A 9,527-nucleotide genomic window follows, 5' to 3' on the forward strand; every position below is an offset into this window, starting at 1 on the left:
GGCGGTGCATTGTATTGCAGCTTACTAAGAGGACCATATTGCATCACAAGCAAATTACAGAAAGTACTTGTAAACATTATACTTCCCCTATGGATTACATCTCTCTGACCCTAACATGACCCATATTGTGCTTCTGATCCTCTCTACAGACAAACCTAATATTACACTGTGCACCTTTCTCCACACAAACCAAGTTATACAGCCGGTAGTTCTCTGAACTTTCAAACTTTCTCTTCACAGAGATCTGAAACCAGCCAACATCTTGCTGGACTGCGAGGGCCATATTAAGATCTCAGACTTTGGCCTCGCAGTAACCAATGTCTTTAGAGATAACACAACATCAGGAATGGTTGGGACTCTTCAATATACAGCTCCTGAGGTGAGGAACAGGTTATGCATCAATGTCTTACATACCAGTCTTATCATGTATCTAATACTTGGAATGAAATTAGTGCTTTAAAATATTATTTGTACCCTTTCCATGACTTCCCGCTGCTGGGTATATAGAGTATAAGGGGTGATGATAAGATATTTTACTTAATCAGCAGAAAATACCCCCTCTCTGGTTATGCCCCTGCGTGGGGTCCAGCAAGCTATCCGAAGCATTTCTGTTACTTAACAGTCTTCATGCCAGTCAGTGAGAACAGACCTCTTACACTGCCCTCTGCTCCTTGCCCAGTGCAGAGTGGGGACAGATAGACAAGCCCCGTCCCTTAAATATATTTTAGACATGTCGGCTTTCAGCCAAATCCATTCTGAACACATAGTAACGGCAGGAATATTATATATATATCCTGCCCGACCGTCCACTGTACTAATTCTTCCTCTCTCCCTCATGTTTTCAAGGGTCATTTGTCAAGAATATTACACATCAGCAGTCGACTGGTTTGCTTTTGGCATTATCTGCTACCAAATGGCCACTGGCAACTATCCTTTCTATCCCAGGAAAGACTTGTCAAAACTGGTCCATTTGCTGTTGAATGATGAGCCTCATTACCCAGAGGACCTGAATACTGATTTAAAGGATCTGCTGATAAGTGTGAGCAAATATAGACTTATAGCTGGTGAAAAGAAGGAATTAAAGAGCCAGAGGGGACATTTCCACTGTGCCTGATTTTAGATACATACCAGTAAGGCAATAGAAGCCAGAGATCCCCATATATTTAAAGCTAAATCTCATTTTTGTGTATAATCAGATGACAGAGGTCAGTAGACTGCAGGAATGAGATTGTCCCAACTTACAAACTAAGCTGAAACTGTTGTGGGTATTGATCTAACTAGATGGCAATACGTAAGGCTAGCAGAATATTTGGCTGCACATGATGGATTAACAGGGAAGAGGAAATGTTTTGAGTCCTCTGGATCAGGAATAGAACAGAGCATCACTGGGCCCTATAGTAAAATTTGGGTAGGGACCCAGCAATGTTATTCTTGCCTCTTGGCTCCCCGCTCTAATCTCAATAGAGCAGAGTGTGGGGCCTCTTCTAGGCATGTGTGGTCCAATTATGCCCCCATTGTGCGCCAATCAGAAGGAACATTCGCTCAATTCTCTAAAAGAAGCTCGGCTCAATTTTGCAGAGCCCCATTATCTCTGAGCCCCATAGTCACTGTATCCCCTGCACCCCATATTGTTATTCCCCCTCTCTGGACGGATCTTTAGACACAACTTGGAGCGTTGTGTTCAGTTCTGGAAACATCACTTTTAGAAGGACAGTTATAGAGTAGAGGATGGAAAAATAATGCAGGGTCCTATGTACAATATTTACAGTACAAAGAAAGATTTATAGAGCTTAATCGATTTCAGTAACATTTAGGAAGGATGTTTACAATATAAGCCACAATTTATAAAAAGGACAATGCAAAACTGCTGATGCTGGGAGAATAATGAAAGGAAATACTATTTTAACCTATCATAATCTTCCAGATGTCACAAGGATAAAGAAATTTAAATAGACTTCGAATAAAAATTCTCTGCTTGGAAAATAATAATTTATGGACTATATGGGAAGATTAAATGGATCTATTGGTGCTTATCTGCCATTAATAGTCATTGATTTCTTGTTTTTGTTTTTTTCTATAGCTCCTCTACAAATCTCCTTTAAAATGCACGGCAGTTGGGAGTGCAAGAATAACAGAGCACCCATTGTTTTGTCCATTTGCTTAGGTAGAATTAGAAGCTGGGAAAATACATCCCACACTTGAAATGGATTCAGTAAGTAAATGAACACGGCAGGATTTCAAGCAATGTTCCATAGTTTTGTCTTAAAATCATGCCCCATCCTGCATAGTTCAATGATGAGACATTTTCTGTATAGTCTGCCCCCTGCTGGCTACACATGGAGTTACAGTGCTGTCACAAGTTGTTCATGCACTGAAACCTTTTATCATCCAATTGGATTTCAGAGCACCTTTCAGTTATTTAAAGTTGAATGCAATTTTGAATAATAAGGCACAATTTTATACCCTCACCTTTTATATATTGTCACATAGAGGTTAGTATGTGATTATCACACATATAGGTAAAATATGGATTTATCAGAGGTTTCAACCATTGTCTTTCACCAAAATGTTCATTTTCACTATATCTGTGCTCCTTATAGATATGTTATATACTTGGAGTGTGTGTACATACATACAAAAATACACACGTGAAGAGTAACATTGGCGAGCCATAACTAGAAGTCTTTGTTTTTCATAGGTATATAGTAAACAAACATAATATATTGAGCTAATCATCAACGTACAGATATATAGCATAGTGTGGTATAGCATCCAGATATTATACAGTATGTAGTTATTACTCTCTGTTATGAGGTGTGACATATGGTTAGTAATTCTCAAATTAGCTATACATATATTTTGGATATTAAATGATACGCCTGGTTTGTTTGTCTTCTCTTCTTTGGAACCATAATTGGACTTCAGTGAGATCATGCAGCCCAAGGAAGCAAAGGAGCCATCATTAAATTCTAAACACAACAGGCTGTCCCATGGGCTGTCCTTCGTGAGTGGGAGATGTGGAATATACAGACGACAAAAATTGCACTTGATAATTAAATATATGTTTTTTTCTTACTCTTCTGAATTATCTTTGGTAATAGATATAATCCATTGAGGGTTATGGCAACTTGTAGGAATTATATAATTATTAACATCCAGTGCTTTAAAATAAGTTTTAGTCTGAAAGCTGCTGCCATTAGTGTAGATTTCTAAATCTAAAAATACACGCCTCTCCTTATCACTATTAGATTCAAATCTCAAATTCAGTGGATTAATATCTAAAAAGTATAAAAATGAATTCAAAATATTTAAAATGCTCTTTCCAAATTAAGACAGTGTTACCAATATAATGAGGCCAGAGGACCAGGTTTGCAGAAAATTTTAGTTTTCTTTTTGCCAAATGTAGTTTTTCTCCCAGAACCCCATTAATAGATTTGCATAACTGGGAGCCAATCTGGTTCCCATTGCTGTGCCATGTATTAGTAAATAAAAACGGTCCAAAAGTTCAAAATAATTAGATTCAAGAATAAAAGAAACACTCTCTAAGATAACACATCAACAGTACAATAATGTAATATTTTGTCGTAAAATGTTAATGATCCGTGTGGAATCTCTAAGGTAAGGTGGTAATTTCACTACCAAATCCTCTATCAACATATATAGAAAAGCCCAATGTCACAGAATCAATCCTGAAAATTATAAACCTTCATAATGGGCTTGTCTGATGTTCGTTTAGTTTAGGTAAATAATAAAAATATATAATATGTTGAATAATAATAAAAAAAAAAAATTCTGCTTTGCATTCTGGTCTCCAAGGCTTTCTTCAATTATACAATTTGCATTTATAACAAATAGTATGATCACATTCCAGCAGTTTGTATCTATCTTTATCTCTAAATAATCTATTTACATGTCTACAGTATTGTTCTTTATTCAAAATAACACTCCCCCATCCTTTGTCAGCAGATTTAATGACAATATCAGGACGGCTAGTTCATCCCTTCAAACCATCATCTTATTATCTAGAAATATTTATTTTATTACATGATGGTGTATTTTTTATTTTTCAAAGCCATCCTGTATTAGATGAAAAATGTGTCAATAAAACTCTGTATGTATGTGTATGTAAATATATATATATATATATATATATATATATATATATATATATATATATATTAAGTAGTGCCTATGATTTTTAATATATGGTTGTTGTATGAGAGGTAGAAACAAACACTGGTAAGTAGATGTATTGACAATTACAATTTGGGTGTTTTTCTATCTCTAAGTAACATGATCTGACAATAGAGTCTAATAGTCCATTTTTTTTCATTTTAAAATGGTGTATAATGATAGAAATTGCAAAAAATATACCTAGTCTGTGGCTACAAAAGTGCAAAATTAAAATGACTTCAAGGATTGAAACATTATCACATCACATTTTAATTTTTTTCACTGAAAGGAGATGAAGCAACAGTGTTAATATTAAGAGGGTTACAACATACATATTAAGCCTATAGAATCCATATATAAAGATTTATAATGTAACCGGCGCTTTGCCCAAATACGCTCTCTCATCTGGCATTTATACTTTGCAATTAGCTATCGTCAACCCTCCCACCACTTACAATATTATCCAGATATTGTCAAAAAAGAATGGGATTGTATTTGTAATTTAAATAAAAATATGATACCGAAATAGATTTTAATAATCATTAAATATACCCCTAAATGTATTACATAGTGCAAGGACTTCAACATAAATCAAATATTGCAATACAAAATAACAACACAATGTTTTCACTCAAATGTCAAAGATTTATTTGATGAGGAAACACAATGACAAGGAGACTATAGATATTGTAATGTATATTGTCAACTTGTGTACAGCTATTATCATTAAGAAAGATTTGTAAAGCTAGTCTTGGTTGCGATAAATGTGAATCTTGTTGATTGAAAGACAAGTTGTGCATTATGATCATCATCCATTTTTCTCTGTAGACAAACAGTTAAGTAAAAACAATCGGCGTTTATCTGCTTTTTTCATTTTACGTTTTACATCATGTGTCATATTAATCTATATTCATAAGTAATGAAGTTAAAAATTATTTAAAAAAAATGATTTGGATATAAACAGAAATTTAAACAAATGTGGAGGCCCAAAGAAATTATTAAAATGTAAAATGTATAATATATAATAAGTAAACAATATTAACCAATACTACCAAGAATATTAACACATATTTGTCAAGAAATAACTCATTTCCAAACAAATAATTTATTTATATTTTGTTAGTACATATTTTATACTTTATAGTACTAAAAAGAAAAATACCAACCGCACCGACTTATTTTATATCAATAATTTGAAACCCTGACCGTTTATTTCCTTATTTCTTCAGTTGTCAGAATAATATTAATAATATTCTGGGGATACTACCACTCATAACACCCAGTAAACATGTTTATTGTAAAAAGAAAACATGGTTATCTCATTGTGGTGCACTTGGGTATAATTTTAAAACTTCAATGTTTATTGGTATGCTCTAAAACAGGTTTTTTTGGGGGAGAACATCGTAATTTCAAACTCCCCCAATAAAATAATATCAGGAAGGAAGATAAAAAAAAGTGTAACTAAAATATGAAAAAAATACACTATTACAATTTCAAATTTTAGTATTTTGCTATTTAAATTTCCAATATATATTTATTTTCTTTACCACAATTTTATTCCAATGTTGTTCAACTTTTTTATTATCTCGATTTACAATGTAATTAATATAGACAATGAGCTTGCGTATCGCTTTCACATTGTTTTGAACAAATCAGACTGTAGGTCACTAAGTTATTTATAATTGTACTGCACTCTGGGAAGAAACAGAAATGTCAGGCTTGAGAAACAGCAAATCCGCAAAGATACTGTTGTTTATTGTAAATATACAATTATTCTTTATACACCACCCAAAACATCTAAGGGGATAAAAAGTGGAGTTATAAGTGTATGTATATTATTTATATATATATTTTTATTAGCAACTACACAAAGATTATGAACCATAAAATTAAACAATACTATACTTTGGGGTAAAATACCAACCGATAGTGCCGTCTTGATTACATTAATCTCTTGAAATACTAGGTTAAAAAAAACGACCACTACCTACACTACACATTCAAAAACAAAAAAATTAAAATTGTGTGCTCGTATTGATTACTTCTAATGTTAATATGAGCAATTTTTTCTAAATATGCATCCTCAAACCATGAGTGGAGAACAGTGCGAACGAAACAGAAGATGTTCACACTTAAGCTGGGTACACACTACAGAATTTTCCACCAACTTTTTATGCCGAGCGATTTTACATGCGATCGATGGTCCGATCGCTCGGTCCATGGACTGCATACACACTAGCCTTGTTTAGGACGATAAAGGGAAGAGCGGTGTCCCTTTAGCGACGACAGCCATGTTGTCGTGAGCAATGACTGTAATTTCGTACTCACTGTTGTGGATCGGTCGGAAGTTTATACACACTACACAACGGAAACGAGATTGGAACGAAAATATTAAATGGTACGACCAACCAAATAAGGCGACAATCGTCCATTTGGGCAGACTTTCGACCATCGTGTCACTGCACACACTGACCCGACTTTTGAACGAGCGGTCGTATGTCGGCTGATTTAGCCGATTATTGGACAAAAACCGTGTAGTGTGTACCCAGCTTTACTCATTGTTGAACTATACCATAATATATGTCATTTAAAAAATATATTTTAGAGAAAGAAACATCAAAGGTTTAGCACCTTAATAAAAATAGATAGAATGAACAATTATCTTTCTTGCAATACAGTGGTATAGAGTTTATGGTGTAAACCAAATTAAATATAGTTGATCACCTTTAGCCAATTCTATATGTAGTTTTCAAGAAGAAGGGCAAGAGAGAACCATGGGGGGTTGCTTTTCGTCTGTAATGTATTTCAGTTTGTTCACTGATTCAGCTGTACTGTAAGATACATTTTATTTTTTTAAACTACTTTTTTAAACAATTTTTCATTAACAAATTATAGCACATTGTAGTAATATTTAAGGCAATATTAACATGCTTTATCTCTGTATGGAATAATCTATGACACCTGATAAAAGTTAAATAGCTTTAGTAGGAGAATTCTATATCTTTTAGGTACAGACCAAAAATCGAAAATACAAATGTAGCCCCGACACTGTGTGTAGTGATGAGGTGCACAGTTTAGACAGTACACCTCCTTCTCAGCCCTGGCTAACTCCTGGTGTGGATGTAGATGACCAGGGGTCTCCGCACATGCAGGTAATTATTACAGAATCTCTGTGCAGATATTGGACACAGGTGATGTAACTTGGGGTGCAGTGCAATCAGATGCCTCAATTATTTGGGCACCAGACCATCATTATGTTGCAAAATAAACTCTATTTACACTCCTTCACTCCAGCACATTCTTAAACGGTTGCAGGGATAAAATAAATATATATATACAGTTCCTATATACATCTCCTGTCTCCTGCACAGTTCTTAACAGCTACATGGACGGAATATTAATGGGGCAGTCACATTTAATATTAGTTCACATTTCTCTCTCACAGCAGTGTTCACTCACTCCCCCTCTGCGGGGGGTATTATCTCTCACCCCTCCTCTGCGGGGGTAATATCTCTCACCCCTCCTCTGCAGGGGTAATTATCTCTCACCCCTCCTCTGCAGGGGGTATTATCTCTCACCTCTCCTCTGCGGGGGTAATATCTCTCACCCCTCCTCTGCGGGGGGGGGGGGGGGTAATATCTCTCACTCCTCCTCTGCGGGGGTATAATATCTCTCACCCCTCCTCTGCGGGGGTATTATCTCTCACCCCTCCTCTGCAGTGGGTATTATCTCTCACCCCTCCTCTGCAGGGGGTAATATCTCTCACCCCTCCTCTGCAGGGGGTATTATCTCTCACCCCTCCTCTGCAGGGGGTATTATCTCTCACCCCTCCTCTGCAGGGGGTATTATCTCTCACCCCTCCTCTGCGGGGGTATTATCTCTCACCCCTCCTCTGCGGGGGTAATATCTCTCACCCCTCCTCTGCAGGGGGTATTATCTCTCACCCCTCCTCTGCAGGGGGTATTATCTCTCACCCCTCCTCTGCGGGGGTAATATCTCTCACCCCTCCTCTGCGGGGGTAATATCTCTCACCCCTCCTCTGCAGGGGGGTAATATCTCTCACCCCTCCTCTGCAGGGGGGGGTAATATCTCTCACCCCTTCTCTGCGGGGGTATTATCTCTCACCCCTCTTCGGGGGGGGGGGTAATATCTCTCACCCCTCCTCTGCGGGGGGGGGGTAATATCTCTCACTCCTCCTCTGTGGGGGTATTATCTCTCACCTCTCCTCTGTGGGGGTAATATCTCTCACCCCTCCTCTGCAGGGGGGTAATATCTCTCACCCCTCTGTGGGGGTATTATCTCTCCCCCTCCTCTGCGGGGGGGGGGGGGGTTATATCTCTCACCCCTCCTCTGTGGGGGGGGGGGGTAATATCTCTCACCCCTCCTCTGCGGGGGTATTATCTCTCAACCCTCTGCGGGGGTAATATCTCTCACCCCTCCTCTGTGGGGGTAATATCTCTCACCCCTCCTCTGCGGGGGTAATATCTCTCCCCCCCTCTGCAGGGGGTTAATATCTCTCACCCCTCCTCTGCGGGGGGGAGTAATATCTCTCACCCCTCCTCTGCGGGGGGGGGGGGGGTAATATCTCTCACCCCTCCTCTGCGGGGGTATAATATCTCTCACCCCTCCTCTGCAGGGGGTATTATCTCTCACCCCTCCTCTGCAGGGGGTATTATCTCTCACCCCTCCTCTGCAGGGGGTATTATCTCTCACCCCTCCTCTGCGGGGGTAATATCTCTCACCCCTCCTCTGCGGGGGTAATATCTCTCACCCCTCCTCTGCAGGGGGGGTAATATCTCTCACCTCTCCTCTGCAGGGGGGGTAATATCTCTCACCCCTCTGTGGGGGTATTATCTCTCCCCCTCCTCTGCGGGGGGGGGGGGGTATTATCTCTCCCCCTCCTCTGCAGGGGGGGGGGGGGGGGTTATATCTCTCCCCCTCCTCTGAGGGGGTATTATCTCTCACCCCTCCTCTGTGGGGGTATTATCTCTCACCCCTCCTCTGTGGGGGTATTATCTCTCACCCCTCCTCTGCAGGGGGGGGGTATTATCTCTCACCCCTCCTCTGTGGGGGTATTATCTCTCACCCCTCCTCTGTGGGGGTATTATCTCTTACCCCTCCTCTGTGGGGGGGGGTATTATCTCTCACCCCTCCTCTGTGGGGGTATTATCTCTTACCCCTCCTCTGCAGGGGGGGGGGTTATATCTCTCACCCCTCCTCTGTGGGGGTATTATCTCTCACCCCTCCTCTGCAGGGGGGGGGGGTTATATCTCTCACCCCTCCTCTGTGGGGGTATTATATCTCACACCCCCCTCATGTTTGCTGCTTCTCCTTTCTATCATCCTGTCACTTTC

The 9,527-nt window shown here is 39.1% G+C and overlaps 1 long non-coding RNA gene across 1 annotated transcript; it reads left to right on the top strand.

Annotated features, from left to right (window-relative positions):
- Positions 1-239: 239 nt before the first annotated feature.
- Positions 240-4,122, top strand: LOC142103435 (uncharacterized). Its single transcript, XR_012679351.1, has 3 exons — positions 240-403; positions 861-1,039; positions 2,081-4,122. It is a non-coding gene; the product is annotated as an uncharacterized LOC142103435 (long non-coding RNA).
- The last annotated feature ends 5,405 nt before the right edge of the window (positions 4,123-9,527 follow it).

Source organism: Mixophyes fleayi, chromosome 10 (assembly GCF_038048845.1).
Source record: "Mixophyes fleayi isolate aMixFle1 chromosome 10, aMixFle1.hap1, whole genome shotgun sequence".
NCBI lineage: Eukaryota > Metazoa > Chordata > Amphibia > Anura > Limnodynastidae > Mixophyes > Mixophyes fleayi.